Raw genomic sequence first — 20,017 nt, 5'->3', positions numbered from 1 at the left:
AACAGTTAATCAACTGGCTGGGTTGGAGGGCAGAGGGGAGGGCAGGACAATCAAGCCATTGTGACATCACTGTTGAGGTTGGCTCTTATTGGTGGAATGAGGCATTATGTCATCACAATCTTAGCTCTGCTTCCCAAAGACTGAAACTCTTCACACTACTACTACTACTACTACTATGAATTATTTATATAGTGCAACCAGATGCATGTAGCGCATGAAGAGTAAGAAAATAGTCCTTGCTTGAAAGAGCTTACGATCTAAACAGACAAGACAGACAAACAGGATGGCATGGATACAGTTAAGGTGAATGGTTAATGGTTGGAGGGCAGAGGAGTAGGTTTAAGGACTGAAGGCTATATCAAAAAGGTGGGTTTTCAGTCTGCTTTTAAACAAGGGAAGGGACTTGATGGACAAACTTGGGTAATTTATTCCACGCAAAGAGGGCAGCTAGATGAAAGGAACAAAGTCTGGAATTGGCAGTGGAGGAGAAGGGTAAAGCTTAAGAGCAGCTCATCTGAGGAACAGAGTTCTCTGGGAGGTGTATGAGGAGAGAGGAAAGATATATTGAGGTGCAGCAGAATGAACACACTTGTAGGTCAGCAATAAGATCTTGAACTGTATTCGATAGTAGATGGGGAGCCAGTGAAGTGACTTAAGGAGAGGGGCGACATGTTTTAAGAAAGTTTTTAGGGCTTGATTTTGTAACGGGGAAACTCATGTGAGAAATCAAAAGGATGCATTTTATAAAGGCAACACGGGTAACATAAGCTCTCGGAACCAGCTCCAGTGGTTCCAAATGTTGATACTTCCGTTTTCCGTTTCACGGTGTTCAAAATCTGCATGTACTCTACACATGTTCCCCTGTAGTTTAAAAACTATGCTTTTACATCACCACTCTGCCCCTTAGGAATATCTGCGTGCAGTATGTATGTAAGTGCACCCCATCTCATCTGTGCGTGTTTACATTTAGGTGTAAATGCTGTTTTGCAGACACAACCAGCATTATGTACAAGAAAGCTTTATACAGCTATTTCCCACAGATCTAACTGGGCTGGAGACAGAGAACTAGAAATGCGTTGGGTTTTTTTTTATTCCCCCCCTATAGAAACATGTGTTTATTAAGATTGTCTGATAGTAAATGAACCGATGAAGTGATGAAGTTTGCAAATTGCTTTATGTTGCCATCTTTAGCTGATTTCCCTAATGTGTTTATAAGAGATGGAGAACCTGAACTTCCCCAGCTAATTGGATTGTAATTCAGATGACAATGTTAAAGCTTTATTAGGGCTTCAGCTGTAAAAGAAAATATAAAGTTGTAACTTCTGGTTTATAAAGAAAATAAAATGTCTTGACTGCAGAAATGAACATCTCAGACTTTGGATACGCATTCAGAGGCTTTTTTAGGCTATTATGAAAGCGAGATTCTCGCCCCCCCCCCCCTCCCCATTCTCTTACAAACAAACTCTGTCTGCATGTCTCATTGTAGACGGCACCGTGATTTTAATTTGAGGTAGTGAGACTAAGACCTGTTTCAAGTTGAGATGCAGAAAACTAGCACAAGACGGAAGGTTGGTAGTACACAGTTCTCTGGGTACAAGATGCATAAAAGGTTTTGCTTAGAGCGAAACCTGCACAAACTCTTGCATTAGATCGGTGTACTCAAATCGGTGTTTAATGAAGTATTTATCTGTAAGCGTCTGGCTTTGAATGGCATGTAGTAGGTGCTGCTTCTTTAGGCACCTAACTATATAGGTGCCTTTTACCGAATCGAGCCCTTTATGCACAGAAATATTTGTAATACCAATATTTAGAATATGCATAGAATTAGCTTTCCAGCCCCTGCACAGATGTGTGCCAACTTTCTTTGCTGGGACATGTGCAGAGCCTCATCGTAGAGAATGACATGGTGATGGAATTCATCATTGTCCCCTTCCCGGCAGATAACCATCCAGTATTATTCTTTACTGTCTTAGCTCGACCTCAGTCCTTCTACATCAGCATTCTTCAATACAAGGCTTGAGGGTCAGTGGCTGGGCCCATTCATACTCTGATTGTTATGTGAGCCAAGTATAGGATAATGAAGCCATTGTGGCATCACTGATGAGGTTGGCTCTGAGGCATTGGTGGAATGAGGCATTATGACATCACAATCTCAGCTCTGGAATGTTGCTACTCTTTGGGTTCCTGCCAGGTACTTGCGACCTGGGTTGGCCACTGCTGGAAACAGGATACTGGACTTGATGGACCTTCAGTCTGTCCCAGTATGACAATGCTTATGGTCCTATGTTCTAACCACCCGGTGTCATTCTTTAGTGTCTATCTCGACCTCAGTCCTTCTACACAAGCATTCTTCAATGCAAGGCTTGAGGGTCAGTGGTTGTTCCCATTTATACTCTGATTCTTCCCTCTCTCCTTAAAGAATGACACGGGGACAAATTCTGTCACTGTCATTCTCTAGCCAGTGTAATGACCCTAATTAATGCCCAAGAACTGCTTTCATCAAATTTGGATGCGATTAACTTACTACATCGGTAAGTAAAACTTTGGTATTTTGCTGATGTTCGAATCCATGTGCTCAGCCATCAGCACATTTCTGCTTCTGTCACAGATGTATTGCGCCCTACAGAAATGAAAAGCACAAGCAGGATAACTAAATGAAAATTGCTTATACAGTATTTATTTAAATAAAAAACAACAACTTTGAGCAGACCTTTTATTTGAATCTAGCTTATGGTTTTTCATTTGTAGGTTCAAGACGAGATATATTCAGGAACAGAAGGTATTTTCCTGTCCTCAAAGATCTTACGCTCTGCTCTTGTACCTAAGGCAAGGAAGGGTTAAGTGACTTGCCCAAAGTGCGGAGGACAACGGCATGTTGACATTTGAGCGCAGGAGAAAAGTGCACTGCTGCTTTGAGGCGTTCTGTGTAACGCTCTGAGGGTGTGTGTGTGGGGGGGGGACTTAGAAGTCCTTGTGCTCCCATTGAGGGGGTTTAGGTGCACTGAAACTCATGTTCTCCTTCCCATTTTCACTCTTTGGGAGTTTTCAATGTAGTGGAAGTCCCCCCCCCCCCCAATGGGAGCACAAGGAGTTATAAGTGTAGTGGGGGGAGTTTCCCCCAACCCTTCCCTTAGATTGCAAAAGGGAAGGCATCAAAGCGGCGGCATGCTTTTCTCCTGCCCTTAAATGTCGGCACACCATTATCCTCCGTGGTTTTGACGCGTCAGCATCTGAAATCATATGGAACGTCTGGGAATTTGAACCCTGGCTTCCCTGCTTCTCAGCCTGCTTTCTTGTTCTGTATGGTGGAGACTTGCACTGCCTCCCAAGTTCTGGCCCGCTGGTTCTCTCGCACTCTCTTACTGCTGGAGCACTCTTGGGCATTAGCCATGAGATCTTTGATCTCAAAATTGAGATCTACTCTGAAAGGAAGTGAGAAATGCCCTGTTAATATAATCTTGAGACTTTTTCCCCGTAACTTACTGCACCAGTGTTTTGTTAGCTTCAAAGAATAGCTTGGATCCAGTAGCTGTAACTCTATCCCGGTCTTGCTTTAGAGTCTAAGGAGAGTAGCTCCAGTAATTAATTTCCTGGCCGTATCGGATGTCTCCACTTGATGATGTGAAATGAGTAACTATGGGAGAGAGGTAACCAGGCTTGGCAATGCTTTATGTGGGTGTTCACATACAAGTACTTGTAAGAATGTACTTTTTTGTGTAGAGTAAGGGTCCAATTCTGTAAATGGCACTTGACTTGCCCGTTCTTTAATTCTATCTAGGCGCCATGTTGGCTTTGACCTGGTGCTTAATCTAACTATATCTTTCCTTGCTGCTTATATACTTGAGAATAACAAAAAAGGCAAGGGGAGGAGTCCTTTCGGCCAAAGCAATCTTTATTCAAGAACGTCCCAACAAGGATCCTGGTTTCGGCTTGTAAAACGCCAGCGTTTGTCAGATTCAAACACCGCAAGAGTTCTCTTTGTAGTGCTTATGCCAATGTCCCCTAAGGAAGGTGTTGTTTTACATACCGAAACCAGGATCCTTTTTGGGACGTCCTTGAATAAAGATTGCTTTGGCTGAAAGGACTCCTCCCCTTGCCTTTTTTGTTGCTCTGCTGTTTCCCCAAGGCGAGGTGGTGGTCTTTCTCCTGCTTATATACTTGACCAATGAGCAACTCCCAGTGACAGTCATTCATAAGGAGAGAAAACCGAGCATACACCAACCCTTTCATAGGATTTTAGACTTTTTAAACTAAATGTAGCAAAAATAATTGATTTTACGAAGGGGTGTTGAAAAGATCTAAACCCAACCAACTTCTAAATTCTGAGCGTTATTTTGCCACTGTAGCTGAAGAGTGTTATTTTATTTTACAAAGTGCCAATTTGCAAAATCGTAATGCTATATTTTGACATTGTTTGAACCATATCAACAAAAAGTGTGGAATTTTCAAGTATGGAACACCAAGCCATCATGAAGTTCCTATTCTGCAGAAGAAAACTCCAAAGGAAATCCATGAATGCATGATGGAAACATTGAATGACAATGCCCATTAAACTCCACAGTGAAGAAGTGGTATACAAACTTTCAGCGTGGAGATTTCGAGACCAAAGATGCAGCAAGATCTGGGAGGCCTGAAATTGTTGACCGTGTCCATGACCTGATTTGGGCAGATGGTGAATATCAGCTGAAACAATTGCTGAGACACTTCAGATATCCAGGGAATGTTTTGGCTGTATAATCCATGGAGCAGCTGGGTATGCAGAAGCTGTCGGCCAAGCGGGTGCCCAAATGTTTGAATGCTCACAAGAAATGGATGTTGAGTGGACATAAAATCAACTTGGATGTTGAGTGGACACAAAATCAACTTGGATGTTGAGTGGACACATCCAAGTTAATTTTGCAGCATTTTTAGCGAGCTGGTGCCAACGTTTTGGAACTAGTTACTGTTGGTGAAACATGGTTATACCACTATGTTCCTGAAACAAAACAGTGCATGCAATGGCAGCACTCGGGTTGTCTTGTAAGTTTCATGGCTCCTCGTCATTCCTTTCTCGATTGGGCTGAGAACTTTTCAGTACCCCCTTGCAGGCCGGCACTTCCAGCCTTATTGGAGGGGGCTGTTCTGTACAATAGGATGAGGAGTAACAATGGGCCATAGAAAGATGGGACTTCTCTTAAACCTTGTGTGGCTTGATGGAAGCTACCCTGTTTTGAAACTCATTCTTTTACCCACTTGAGTCTAATTCTGACCCTTGTGAGGTTCTTAAGCTTCCAAAATTGCTGAAGACCCTCAACTTGTCTGTTTAATCCCTTCCTTTGAGCCCTCCACACTTTTCTCCAGGCTGTTCTGAAACAGGTTTTATTTCCTGTAAGAGAGATGGTCCACATTTCTTAAATGCTGAGAACTGTGAACCCAGTCAGGACCACTCTTAACAATTACTTTTGGAAGACTATTATAGCATCTTGAGGATGTCTGGGAGTGCCAGAAGTGGGCCAAAAGTGTGTTGTGGGCCAGTACTCTGTAATTGTTCAGGCAAATGGTTTCCTCCCCCATCCACCAGATGTGCATGCACTAGCATCATCCTTGCTACCTAAACACAGTTGAACTCTACATGTCCTGTTTTGTTAACACTGATAAGTTTGTAGTTTGCGAGATATTTTGATATGCTCCTGTTTTCCAGTAGACTGCTTACCCCTCGGCATGTTTCCAACTTGGCCTTTGTTTTTTCAGCTGTTTTATAGAGACATGATGGCAGATAAAGGCCAAATGGCCCATCCAGTCAGCCTATCTGCAGCATCCACCATCTCTTCCTCTCTGTATTGGCTAAGGCTCTTTATACCTAAATTGTGAGGCCATAGAGCATTATTGTTATAGGCTAAGGCTCTTAACACTTGCATTGTGAGGTCATAGAGCTTTATGGTTACAGAGACATAGAAACATGATGGCAGATAAAGGCCAAATGGCCCATCCAGGCCCATCCACAGCATCCGATATCTCCATCTCTTCCTAAGAGATCCCATATGCACTTCCAAATCTCCAAGTGAAGAGCAGCAGTACTGTGGAGCATATATTGTCACGTGGGCTACTCTGGCCAGACTGTGGTAGGCTGAGAATGTGTTGTGCATGTGTAGGCAGCCTTGCCATATGTCCGAGTCCTTTCTTTCAGTTTGAAGAGTGCCTTACATACTCGCCACTCCCATCCTACGCGATTTTGTCCCCCCCTATCTGTTCTTATGTTTGCCATGAATTCTTGTCTGCCAAGTCTGTCTCCCCTCCCCCCATTCTGTGCTGAAAAACTCTATGTGGAATTTCAAGAATCATGGACTGAGTAGAGACATAGTGGATGTGCATTTTGCAGAATTAAAAAATGGAATTCTTTTTATTGAGATCAAATCAGGCTCATGATTCGCCTCTGTAGGATGAATATTTTTGTAAATAAGGTGCTTTCTGAGGGACAAACTGTCTTAAGAGTAAGTCAAAAAAATGAGAGCGAGTTCATATGCTATTTGTGTTTTACATTTACCAAAAAACACAAGGAAAAGGACCTCAACCTTTTATGCTATGTACCTCAAATTGCTATGTAGCAGACTCCTAAAGGATCTCTTTGGGCCTTTTTGGATTTCCATGAATATGTGGATATGGTTTTTAATCCTGGTAAAAAAAATTCACTTGATTTTTGCAATTAATAAATTAAATGAATAAAATAATTAAAAAGAAAAAATTAACAAGATTTTTTTGGACCGATGATAAAAATTATACTCCAGTAAGACTCTCATTGAAGGGTGAGGGTTGGGAGTTGTGAGGTCCTTTTCCTTGTTTTTTTGATAATTGTAAAACACCAATAGCATATGAACTTTCTCTCATTTTTTGGGGTGACATTTTTGTTCAATTGAGTAAGTTATTTTCTCTCTCCTCTGTGTTGTCCTTGTGATAATAGTAAGTGAAAAATCTGGAAGACAGTTTTTGTATCGAACCATTAGCAGCAACAAATATTCAGCCTCCTTTGCCCCCTGCAGCTCTCCACACCAGGAGTTCTTAACCCGGTCCTCAGGACATATCCAGCCAGTTAAATTTTCAGGATATTCACAATGAATATGCAGGAGACAAATTTGCATGTGCTGCCTCCACGGTATGCAAATCTCTCTCATGCATATTCATTGTGAATGTCATAGAATGTCCTGGAAATCTGACTGGCTGGCTGAGCGTGTGCCAAGGACTGGGTTGAGAAACCGCCCCACCCCCCCCCATTTCATCCTCCAATACCAAATCCCTAGGGTTTTTTTTTTTTTGTTCCGAGTTAGCTGCCATTGTAATGCTGCCTGATACGAACAAAGATGTTGATGATATTTTTTTAAGTTTACATTAGAGAATGACACGGGGAGCGATCCCCGCAGGGAGCTGCGGTTTGGCTGCGGGTTATGGAGACTCCAAAGCCAAATCGCCGCAGACACGGGGACAAAAGTTTTCACCGCCCGCAAAAACGGTGAAAAGATTTGTCCCCGCAGGCCAGTGTACCCCCTTCTAGGAACCGCTATTTACCTGTGTTTCACCGTGTTCGTGACCGGGTGTTTGATGTCTCCGCCATGTTGTCTGTCTCCTCCAACTCTCGATCCAACTTGCACGTTGCCGCATTGACTCCGCCCCCCAATATACTGGCTCCTCATTTGTCAGATCAACCCTTCCTGCCAATAGAACCCCCCCCCCCCCCCCCCCCCCCCGACGATCGCCGGCAGGAAGGTGCTCAGCCCTTCATGCCGACAGAACCAGCCCTCCAACGATCGCGGCAGGAGGGTACCCATCCCCTCCTGCCTACCCCAACAGCCCCCCCGACGATCGCAGCAGGAGGATATCCAACCCCTCCTGCCAGCTCCCCAACAGCCCCCCTATGATCACTGGTAGGAGGGTGCCCAACCCCTCCTGCCGGCCCCCCCAACGGCCCCCTATATCGCCAATAGGAGGGTGCCCAACCCCTCCTGCCGGACCCTCCCCCAACAAACCCCGCCATCCCGAAACACCACCCTTAGTCTTACTTTCCAAGTTGGACCGGACAGCTCCTCGCTCGTCTGGCCAGCAGGCCTGCCTCCGTCCAAATGAGGCGGGCCCGCCCCTCCCCTCCCCTGCCTAACCCACAGGATCCTAGGGCCTGATTGGCCCAAGCACCTAAGGCCCCTCCTATAGCGGGAGTGGCTTTAGGTGCCTAGACCAATCAGGCCCTAGGATCCTGTGGGTTGGGCAGGGTAGGGGCGGGCCCGCCTCATTTGGACGGAGGCAAGCCTGCTGGCCATACGTGTGAGGAGCCGTCCGGTCCAACTTGGAAAGTAAGACTAAGGGGGTTCCGGGGTGGGAGGGTTCGTTGGGGGGGGGGTCCAGCAGGAGGGGTTGGGTACCCTCCTGCCGGCGATCTTAGGGGAGGCCATTGGGAGGACCGGCAGGAGGGGTTGGGTACCCTTCTGCTGCGATTGTCGGGAGGGCCGTTGGGGTGGGTCTACAGGAGGGGTTGGGTGCCCTCCTGCCGTGATCGCTGGGGGGAGGGGAGACTTGCAGCCGTAGCCGCGGTCACTATGCTAATCACGGCAGGGAGATCTTTGCCGCGATTAGGTACAGCGGCCGCGTCTACTTACCATGTAGGCTAACATTGTAAGCATTAAAAGTACATGTCGTGTTTGTTTTTGTATAGTTATTAACTAATATTTAACTAAGTTTTAAAGTTTTAAAGAATGTTTCCTTTATACGTAAATAAAGAAAAGTATTTAAAATCGTACCCGTTTGAGGCTTTTATGTATGCAGCGGTGACGGTGACGGGGCGGTGAATGGGGTGGCAGTGGCGGTGACGAGGCGGTGAATGGGGTGGCAGTGGCGGTGACGGGGCGGTGAATGGGGTGGCAGTGGCGGTGAAGGGAATGGCGGTGACGGGGCGGTGCAGAGGATGGTGAGACGGGGCGGTGACGGGGACCAATTTTTTCACCGTGTCATTCTCTAGTTTACATCCTCTCACCGGTGGGGAAACAAAAATTCAAGTGTGAGCTTCTCTTGTGTCTATTGGTTGAAAGAGAAAAAGGTCAGTTATAGAGAATGACACGGTGGATGTTACCCGCAGCTAGCCACAAGTAGCCGCGGGTAACCCACCAAAACGTTGGAGGGTGGAAAGGTGCTCGCCGCAGGTACGGGGACAAGGCTATCCACCGCCCCTTGGAGCGATGAATGGCCTTGTCCCCGCAATTAAGTGAGGGAACGCGAGCAGCCCCTTCCCTACTTCCTACCGACCTGAATCTATCTCCCTCCCTTCCCCTTACCTTCGTGGCAAGTTTTAAAGATTGAGACTTGTTGAAAGCTGCCGGAGCGTACGTGCAGGCGCGTGCATGTGTGGGCAGAAGCTTCTCCTCTGATGCAACTTCCGGTTGCGTCAAGAGGAGAAGCTTCCGCTCACACACGCGCGCAAGTGCACGAACACTCCGGTGGCTTTCAACAAGCTACTCATACCTTAAAATGTGCCGCGAAGGTAAGGGGGAGGGAGGGAGATGCATGGACCGTGCGAGGGGTGCCAAAGGGCAGTGAGGTAGCGAAAGGGAAGGGTGGATGCTATGAGGCGGTGAAGGGGACGACAGGGATGTGGAGGGGACGGTGGTCCAATGACGGGGGCAGACTTTTTGTTTTGTATTTTTTCCCCCCGTGTCATTCTCGTCAGTTATATTTAGGAGCTAACCCAAATAAAACCTTAAAACAAAAACAGCCAAACTTAAATTTCACACGCGCCTCCATTGGCAGCCAATGCAGAAGTCGTTAAGGTGTGACATGATCAAATTTCTTCAGCCCCAAAATCAACATGACTGCTGCGTTTTGACCAATCGTAATCGCTGCATATTCTTCTGAGAAATTGCTAAAGAGGCGATATTACAGTAATCTAGCTCAGTGTTCTTCAACCACCGGTCCATGGACCAGTGCCGGTCAACAGAAATTTCCTGCCGGTCCACAGGGCCAGCGCGTGCATAAGGCCCAAAACAGTGTTCTTCAACCACCGGTCCACGGGGCGATCGATAAGACATTATCTTCGAGCCAGCTCCCTCTTCCTAACTGATTCAGTGCACAAAGCCACGGGCATCCTGCGCCTGAACCGGAAGCCTTCTCTCTGACGTTGCAACGTCAGAGGGAAGGCTTCCAGATGAGGCAAGGGACGTGCAAAGTGCAATTAGTACTATTATGGGGCGGGGTCTGGGGTGGACATTAGGTAGAGATGGGCGGGGTCTGGGCCACGACTTAGCCCAGTGTTCTTCAACCACCAGTCCATGGACCGATGCCGGTCCACAGAATAATTTTTTTATTTCTGCCGGTCCATAAGTGTAAAAAGTTTGAAAAACACTGATCTAGCTGACTTAATGTAAGGGATTGTACCAAAATTCTAAATGATGAAACGTCAAAATATGCTCTAATGGCCCGAAGTTTCCAAAGCTACTTTTCCCATTCTTTGCCTGGAAGCTCCTTTCCTTGCCGCATGTGGGCGAGACCCTTGCCTTCCCCTGTACCTTTTTTTTTTTTTTTTACGTCCCTGGTGCGAGGTTGCTGCCTATGTCTGCATCTGTGCTCTCTCCGATGTCTCACTTCCAAGACTGGCGGCTAGGAAGTTTATGTCGGAGCGAGCCAACACCGATGTGGGCATCCTGCTCGCGCCGGAGAAGTTAAAAATGTATGAGGGAAGGGGGGGGCGTGCATAGTGGAGAGGGGGCGGGGAATAGGGCAGGGGAGGGATGCCAATGCTCCTATCTCATGACTTCTTAATTTTCTCAGAAGTCTTTCATGAGGTAGTTTGTCAAATGCACAATATCAACCAGGTCACCTTTATTTCAAGTGTGGTGAGTGCATCAATAAACTATGCAATCTGTTGGGGTTGTGTTTTTTTTTTTTAATTTAATGGTACTGAGCCTTTAAGGGACACAAATTTGCTGCTACTTACGATTGCATCAAAATGGGGATTGCGGTGAAGCAAAGTTTGGGGAACACTCTTTGAAAGGGACTGCCGTGGGTGGATAACCATCCTCTTGCAGGGGACGGCTCCTTCTTTGGAGTAGAGGCACGGCATTTTTATTTCTGGGTCTCTATCCTAGATACTTGGTGGCCGATGTTGTTATTCTCATGGAAATACTTATCGCCTGCCAGATGCAACGACCAGAGAGATTTCAGTCTTTAGAAATAACCGAAAGGATTTCTTCCCCTCTTCCCCCCCCCTCTTCCTCCCCCCCCCTTCCTCCCCCCCCCTTCCACTGAGGTGGTTGGAAAGTCGGCTTCTCTGTCATGTCAAACTAGTAGTGATGTTTGTTTCGGGTTTTTTTGTTTTTCATTACATAGGTAGGGGAAGTGGGGATGTGGTTGATTTTCCTGGGTTGGGAAATGCTTATTTTCCTTGACCAAACTGTGTGTCCACTATCTCTTTTTCTCTGTTATTTTTTTTTTTTTCTCTTTTTTTTTTCCTTCTCTCTCTTCCCCACTCCCTTCTCTTCCCCCCCCTCCCTTCTCTTTCCCCTCTATCTCTTATCTATTTTGGTGTGTTTGTGGCTCCTGTGTTAAGGTGTCGCAGGCAACTGCAGAGCTAAAATACCAACACAAGCCCTTTCATAAAACAAGTGGGCAGATTTGGTGCATCAACATACAGCATCAAAAACTTTTACCTTTCATGAAATGAAAAAGGGGGGGGGGGGCGTGGAGAAGTCCTTCTATTACTAATTGGTAGGGTGAAGTGTGTCATCTTTTTGTCTGGGTTTTTGTTTGTACTTGATTCACTACTGCCATTTCTTCTGAGGACAAGAGTTTCTGCTGTCGATGATAAACTTTTACCTCCATGGTTGCTGTTTCACTCTTCTTCTTTTTTTTTTTCTATCGCGGTGATCAGCAAAGTATCCTGGGCCCAGTTAGTGTCAAGACTTGCCCCACGGGGATGGGAGTAGACTGCGGTGAGTCTTGGTCTTTTCTGGTGTTCTGGAACAGATATTACCTGGATCCTATAGGACTGCTGGGGAGGGGAGGAGGTTAAGGATAATCAAAGCGGTTTACATATTTTAGACATGTACTGAATTTTGTACCTGGGGCAATGAAGTGTTAAGTGACTTGCCCAGAGTCACAAAGAGTTACAATGGGAATTGAACTTGCAACCTCAAGGTGCTGAGGCAGCTGCTCTTTACAACTAGGTCCCTCCTCCACAATGGTAAGCAAGATTCCATTTGTAAAGTCGTTAAAAAAAAAAACTAGACAGATTTTACATTGTGGTTGATATTCAAAGCGATTTAACTGGCTAGAAACAGCTGCTGACTGGTTAAATCGGTTCATAGACAACACCGCGAAAGACAAAGGCGCGCGCCGACAACTGAGCGCAAGACGGAGGCGCACGCCGAAGAAAATTACTGTTTTTAGGGGCTCCGACAGGGGGTTTGTTGGGGAGCCCCCCAGTTTACTTAATAGAGATCGCGCCGGCGTTGTGGGGAGTTTGGGGGGTTGTAACCCCCCCACATTTTACTGTAAACTTAACTTTTCCCCTAAAAACAGGGAAAAAGTGAAGTTTTCAGTAAAATGTGGGGGGTTACAACCCCCCACAACGCGGCGTGATCTCTATTAAGTAAAGTGGGGGGGTTCCCCCCACGCCCCCCCGTCGGAGCCCTAAAAACAGTAATTTTCTGCGGCATGCACCTCCGCGCTGCGCTCAGTTGTCTGGGCGCGCCTTTGTCCCGGCGCGCTTTTCACCCGACACCGGTTAAATCACCTGTTCGGAGCTACAGTAGCTGGTCATTTTCAATGACACTTAACTGGTTAATGCTACTGAAAATGACTGTTTAGTACTTTAAAGCAAAATGGGTTATTTTGGTGGGGCATTCCGGGGGCGGGATCAGCACTCGGGCTGGTTAAGTGCTGATATTCAGCACTTACTTAACCGGCCAAGGTCACTGCATAAACAGGACCACATAAAGTCAGTCCTGTCTTTGTGGTGTCCCGTAGCCAGTTAAATGTAATAATATTCAACAATTCACCGGCTATGGTGTAGCCAGCTCCAGAAACCCTCAAGTTCCGTGACAAAGCCCAGACATGCCCCAGCATCAAACTTCCGGATATAACACCAGCTGAAAATTTCAGCCCCATTGGTTTTATCCTCTGGGTCGCACATGTGTGCTCTGTTTTCAGTTTTTAACGTTGGCGTCGCCTGCTTTTGTCTTCTTGTGGTGGGGGGGGGGGAGGAGGAGGGGGTTTCAAGCTCCCTGAACCACTTGGGATTTCTAGTTTCTCTTTGCTGCTGCAGCTGTGGCTTCCGCGATGAGTGTTAACAGAACAGCTGGGGCTGTTTCACGTAGCATATTAAAAAAACAGGAGAAGCAAGCAGCAGCAGCTGCTGGGGAGAGATAACTATGAGAAGAACAGGACAGGCTTGTTGGGGTTCATTTTGTGTCTTATCCTTTTATATTTGGTTTCTACCTACTTCTGCCTGTGAAGAGTGTCTGATGCAGGCACTCGTGTCCACTGGCTTTCCCCACATTTCTAATCCGTCCTGTCAAAATTTTCCGTAAGTTCAAAGAGATTGATTTATTTTCTTTCCAAAAAAGGGCCTATTCAGATGGATCCGTGAAGGGCAGGACTTGTGGAAATGTGGTTTTTTAATTGTTTGTTCGGAGGGCCGTGGAGCTTTGCTGTGGATGGGGTTGCCACATTCTTGGCTCTGGTGCTTGCGCGTTTCACTGCTCTTGACGACAGGGCTGTGGAGTTGGTACACCAAACCTTCAACTCCCAAATCCTTTTTCTAATGCCTGACCCTGACTCTTGACTTCTAAGATAGGAGTCCTTTTACCAAGGCGTGCTAAATGCTAAGGCGTCCATAGAATATCATGGGTGCCTTAGTAAAAGGACCTCATATTGCTTTTTATGTACAAAATTAGGACCAATAGACCACAAAATATAGTTATTTGAAGCTTGAACAAAGAACCTGACCAAAAAAAATTATATTTTAAGGGGTTTTTTTTGTTTGGGTTGTGGGTTTTTTTGTGTTGTTGTGTTTGGTTTTTTGGGGGGAGGGGCTTGCATCTGTGGTCTGAGTTGGTACTTTTATTTTTAACTGACTCCAACTATGTTCAAAATTGCTTGGTTAGTGTTGTGAAACCAGAGCTGCTCTACTAGCAATGACTAGGACCCACCTTAAGGTTTCTGTTTGTGTGTACTGATGGCATCTCCCTTCAGCTGTAAAATAAATGCCTCTGTACCAACATCAAAATCAGAGTGCTTCTGTTAACGTAACCTTCTGAACTGTGTCGCAGACAGGCACCCACCTCTCATTTCTGTCTGTTTCCATTCTGTGTCCCTCCATCTTTTCTCTTCCTTTGTATTCCAGGTGTATAATTATTATTTCATGCTTATATACTGCCCTTTCCCCCAAGAGGGTAACTAAATTGGTTTTATATCCATGCATGTTTTGATGTTGTCTGCACGGTCCTTTATTGCTGTGCCAGGAATTCAAGTCCTGGAGAGGCAGATCTTTAAGTCAGTCCAATGTCCACAACCCAGCCTGGTTTTCAGGATGTCCACGATGAACATGTATGAGATTTATTTCCATAATGAGATCTATTTCCATACGATGGAAGTTGTGAATGCAAGTAGATTGCATACATATTCATCGTGGAAATCCTGAAAACCAGTCTGGGTTGTGGACTTCAGACTGGGAGCATGCTGAACTACCCCTTTTTAAGCTCCCTATTAAAATGATGGAGATTTAAAATGTTAATGGGTGTGCCTTGCCTTGATCCCTTCTCTTTTTGACTCGGTCTTACTTGCAGACCAGGTGCTTCGTCATGGAGATTCAACATCACTAGCCTTGAACTTTTACAGCTAAAATGATCTGAGCATCCCAAGGCCTTGGGTAGTCTATTTCAAATCATCACGAACAGTTCTCTACTCGGGTTTTCCAAATCAACGTTCATGCGATTTGCATACAGTTGATCATTTTATATTCAGTACCAAGGTCTGAAAACCTAAGTGGATTGAACTCCTGGAGGATATCCTGTTCTCTCCATGACCATCATGAGGACGTCCTCAGAGTTGTTTTCTGCATGGTGAAACTCTTGAATAACGGTTCAGCTAGTCCCCATTTTTATGTCCGTGTTAGGTATATTACTTCCAAAGTGCTCCGCAAGCCTGGTCTGAGCCTGAGGATGCCAATGCGTGACTTTTTCTCAGGGCCTGTGTTACACATGTTGGAACCCAGGTTAGAAATTTGGGAGGGAGCTGTAATGCCCAACATTACATTACATCAAAATACATTTCTAGACCGCAATACCTTCCAGATCGATGCGGTTTGCATCACCAAGAGACTGTACATCACGGTGAAAAACAAGAGAAATATCAACTTCCTTACTTTTTCCTAAGAATTTTACAAAAGGGATGGTCTTTAATAGTTTTTGGACATGCATAATCGAAGAAGCAAAGATCCACTGTATCTCCAAACAATAACCCTGATTTCACAAACGCACCTTCCCTTCGTCTCTGATTGCTGCTGTTCCCCCTCACCCCCCTGTTTAAACCTCATCCACCATATCTCTGATCATATCTCCCATGTGTAGGAAAAGTAAGGCAGAATGCTTGCATATATATGGACCAGTGAGAAAATTGTCCTTTTCAATCACTTAAGTGGTATCAAGGAACCTTATTCTACGATAGTTTCCTCAGGTTTTAGTATATGGGCCTGGCAAGGCACCTGGTAGCAGGGGTGCTGATCCCTTAGCTCCGAGAGGAGACGGTCGTCCCTCGGTGCTTCTGGTTATTCTGCAAGCTTGTCGTAAAGCCGGGTCCACAGCGTTCAGACTATTCTCACCCCGATTCACCTCTGCTGGAGCTCACGCCAAGAGTAGAGCCCAGGTCTCCTGCGTTGGCAGCAGTAACATTTTCTACTGGGTCTCCTGGACCGCCTTGTTTTTCCCCTTCACTTGAAACATGCTGGCTGGCATCTCAGCAGTTGGGAACAAAAAGTTGGCAAGAACAAAGCACCAGCAGGGACTTAAAATTCCTGTCAGCAGAATGGATTTCACATAAAGGAAAAAATATAGAAATAGAGACAGATAAGTGCTGCTAAATTATGTAGCCTCCAATAAGTCTTCCAGTAGATTATGGAAGAGGTAAAATCCATACTGAAGGGGTAAAAATGAGACGGTCCACATGGCTGTACAGTCTGGGGATACTTTTACTCATGAACTTTGTTCTGATTTTCAGAGTGAAAGGTTGGGACATACATTCGCTTGGCTTTGAAATTTGGTGCAAATATTTTGCATCTACTACGGCAGTAGTTTTAGGCAGCAAAAAGAGCACCAAGGGCCACCCAGTGTAAGGGTAATTGGAACAGCTTTATTACTGCTAATTGTTTCTACAGCGCTACCAGACATATGCAATGCTGTCTGTCCAAGTTAGATTGTAAGCTCTTCAGAGCAGGGACTATCTATAAATGTCAAAATGTACAGCGCTGCTTACACCTTTCAGTGCTATCTAAGTGATTAGTAGTAAGAGACAGTCTCAGCTCAAAAGAGCTTATAAGACAGATAAACTGGACAAGGAGGTGCATCAATACACAGTGTTTAGGTGGGGGAATTACATAGGGAATAAGTCCGATATTGGTGCTTAGAAGGTGGGTTGGCGTTTGGAACGGAGAGCAGCATCAAAGAAGGGGGCTTTGAGTCTGGATTTGAATATTGCCAGAGAATGGAGCCTGGGGTATCGAGTCAGGATTCCGGAACGTTATTGTTCTTTGAGATTCTGGAATGTTGCTATTGTTTGGAATCTCCAAAGAATAGTAAGATTCCATAATCTCAGAGTAGCAGCATCCCATTACTACTGCTATTACTAATAACTTCTGTAACGCTACTAGACATACGCAGCACTGTATATCAGAACACAGAAGACGGTCCCTGCTCAAAAGAGCTTAGAATCTAGTCCAGATAGACCAGGGATCTCAAAGTCCCTCCTTGAGGGCCGCAATCCAGTCGGGTTTTCAGGAGTTCCCTAATGAATATGCATTGAAAGCAGTGCATGCACATAGATGTCATGCATATTCATTGGGGAAATCATAAAAACTCGACTGGATTGCGGCCCTCAAGGAGGGACTTTGAGACCCCTGAGATAGACAAACTGGACACAAAGGTGTATTAATACCCAGTGCTCAGGTGGGGGAATTACAGAGGGAATGATAAGACCGATATTGGTGCTTAGAAGGTGGATTGGAGTTTGGAATTGAAAGCAGCTTCAAAGAAGTGGGCTTCGAGTCTGGATTTCAATTGGCGCCATTTTTGCTGTGGAAACGCTAACGGCTTTGTCCGTTTCTTGTACTCTATTTTTGGGACAACTTTTCATCATCTCTTCTAACCCCTAAAGCAGGGGTATCAGAGTCCCTCCTCGAGGGCCGCACTCCAGTCGGGTTTTCAGGATTTCCCCAGTGACTATGCATGAGATCTATTAGCATACAATGAAAGCAGTGCATGCAAATAGATCTCATGCATAGTCATTGGGAGAATCCTGAAAACCCGACAGGATTGTGGCCCTCGAGGAGGTACTTTGACACCCCTGCCCTAAAGCAAGCATGGATTCGCTGAAACAGGTACCGCGTTGGGTCCAGCAATAATGCTGTTCTGATTGTGCCTACACTGGGTGGCCTTTTGGCTCCCTATGATTTGTGATGTACTTTGACCCTCTTCTTCAGGTTGTTGTCGGCGATAGTTTTGAAAGTACCATTTATGCATGCAGTTTTTCTCTACCCCCCTCCCCCCTTACTAATCCCATTTCCATAGCACTCCAAACTGGACAAAATCAGTACTTGGTTGAACCTCAACAAACCTTCACTGTGAAATCAAAAGGTATTCTTTTTCCGGCTTCTGATAAAAGATAACCTAAACTGAACATAAATTCCTGCCCCATACTGATCGAAACCAAGATCAAACTCTTGGTTATCCCAGGACAAGCAGGCAGCATATTCTTAACGTATGGGTGACGTCACCGACGGAGCCCCGGTACGGACCTTTTTAACTAGAAAGTTCTAGTTGGCCGCACCGCGCATGCGCGAGTGCCTTCCCGCCCGACGGAGGAGTGCGTGGTCTCCAGTTTCTTCGTTTCCGCGGAGCGAAGAAGACGCATGTGGTATTCAACGGCTGTTGAACACTCCTTTTTTTGCCTTCCCGCTCGCGTTATTTTGATTTTTTCTGCTTTTTTCCTTCGGGTGCCCCCTCAGCCGGGTTTTAAGAAGTGCCAGCGGTGTGCACGCCCGATTTCCCTTTCGGACCCACACAACTGGTGCCTACAGTGCTTGGGTCCGGAACATCGGGCTGACACCTGCACCCGCTGCGCGACTCTTCAAAAACGCACACTTAAAAATAGACAAATTCAGCAGAATCTCCTCTTCGGCACCGGTTCTGCTATGGATCCGACCCCGACGTCGACGGCACCGCCGAAATCGGCACCGTCAACATCGACACCACCTGATCCTTCTGCGGGGTCGATGGCGCCAGGTAAGCCAGCTAAGAAGCCTTCCACTTCCCTTGAGCGCCCTCCAGCCACGGCGGTGACACCGGTCCTTCCGACGTCCCGCAAGTCCCGTAAGCGCTCCGCTCCGATAACGGTGAGTGCCTCTTCATCGGCCTCCTCATCACCGGAGCGTAGAGCGGCACCTATGGTACCGAAGAAAAGTAAAACGGTACCGGTGCCCCCATTGGAGGACCGTATCTCGGCCATCCTCCAAACTAAATTACAGGAGCAACTCGAGCACCAGCTTCAGGAACTGCTCCCAACCCTGCTGGCACCGCTCCTTCCGGTACCGGTCCGGCCCGAGCCTCGCACCACTACGCCAGTGGCCACCCCCTCGGTACCGATGAATACTTCGATGCCGGTCTTATCGGCACAGCCTACATTACAGACCTGCACGGCGGAGGACCCATCCCGAACCCAAGATCGACATCGATCGTCTCGGGACCGGGATCGACACCACTCCTCCCGGGACAGAGATCGGCACCGGTCTTCATCCCCCGGCACCGTATCCATGAGATCTGGCAAGTCCCTTTCTAAAACCCGCCATGCTGAGCCGGCCATCAGGGACCCTGACTTATGGGAGCAATCCCCCCTCGGTACCGAGGAGGATGCCTCTTCCACTGATGAGGAACCCTCCATGGCTGAATCCACCTCCAAGCCCGAGCAGTCCTCATTTACAAAATTCCTTCGGGAGATGTCTGGGGCTCTTTCCATCCCACTCGAGTCCGACTCTAAGAAGTCCCAGGCCTTTTTAGAAGCCTTGGACTTCGACCAACCTCCCAAGGAATTTCTCAAACTCCCCGTCCATGATATTCTGCGGGAGACGTTTTATAAAAACTTGGAGAACCCCCTTACTGTTCCAGGTGCCCCTAAGAAACTGGACAGTTTATACAGGGTCATCCCTATCCCGGGATTTGATAAACCCCAGTTGCCACATGAGAGCCTCCTAGTAGAATCCACTCTCAAGAAATCTCATGGTTCCAGTGTCTATGCCTCCACCCCTCCTGGCAGAGAGGGTAAAACAATGGATAAATTTGGAAAGCGCCTATACCAGAATGCCATGCTGGCTAGCAGAGCCAACAATTATTCATTTCATTTTTCTTTTTATATGAAATATCTGGTACAACAACTTTCTGCTCTGCAAAAGTACATCCCTGAACGCAAGGTCCCTTTGTTTCAACAACAAATTTCCACCCTCCTTCAGCTCAGGAAGTTCATGGTACGCTCAATCTATGACTCCTTCGAGCTCTCCTCCCGTGCCTCTGCTCTGGCAATTGCTATGCGACGCCTTGCCTGGCTGAGAGTATCTGACCTGGATGTCAACCACCAAGACCGCCTTGCCAACGCGCCCTGTCTTGGTGATGAGCTTTTTGGGGAGTCCCTAGATACCACCACACAAAAACTTTCGGCTCACGAGACCAGATGGGACACCCTCATTAAGCCTAAAAAGAAGACTCCGCCGACACGACCATACAGACCTCAGTCTTCTTACCAA

The 20,017-nt window shown here is 46.5% G+C and overlaps 1 protein-coding gene across 5 annotated transcripts in view; it reads left to right on the top strand.

Moving 5' to 3' along the window:
• RHBDF2 (rhomboid 5 homolog 2) overlaps positions 1-20,017 on the top strand; it is a 152,506-nt gene that overhangs the window by 24,881 nt on the left and 107,608 nt on the right. The window contains exon 2 of one of the 5 annotated variants that reach the window (XM_033961735.1): positions 11,882-11,942. The exons of the other annotated variants lie outside the window; for them this stretch is intronic. The gene's annotated coding sequence lies outside the window, so the exon portion shown is untranslated. The remainder of the gene's footprint in view (positions 1-11,881; positions 11,943-20,017) is intronic. 5 annotated transcript variants of the gene reach the window in all.

This window comes from Geotrypetes seraphini, chromosome 10 (assembly GCF_902459505.1).
Source record: "Geotrypetes seraphini chromosome 10, aGeoSer1.1, whole genome shotgun sequence".
Classification (NCBI taxonomy): domain Eukaryota; kingdom Metazoa; phylum Chordata; class Amphibia; order Gymnophiona; family Dermophiidae; genus Geotrypetes; species Geotrypetes seraphini.
This window is presented reverse-complemented; position numbering and strand designations above follow the sequence as displayed.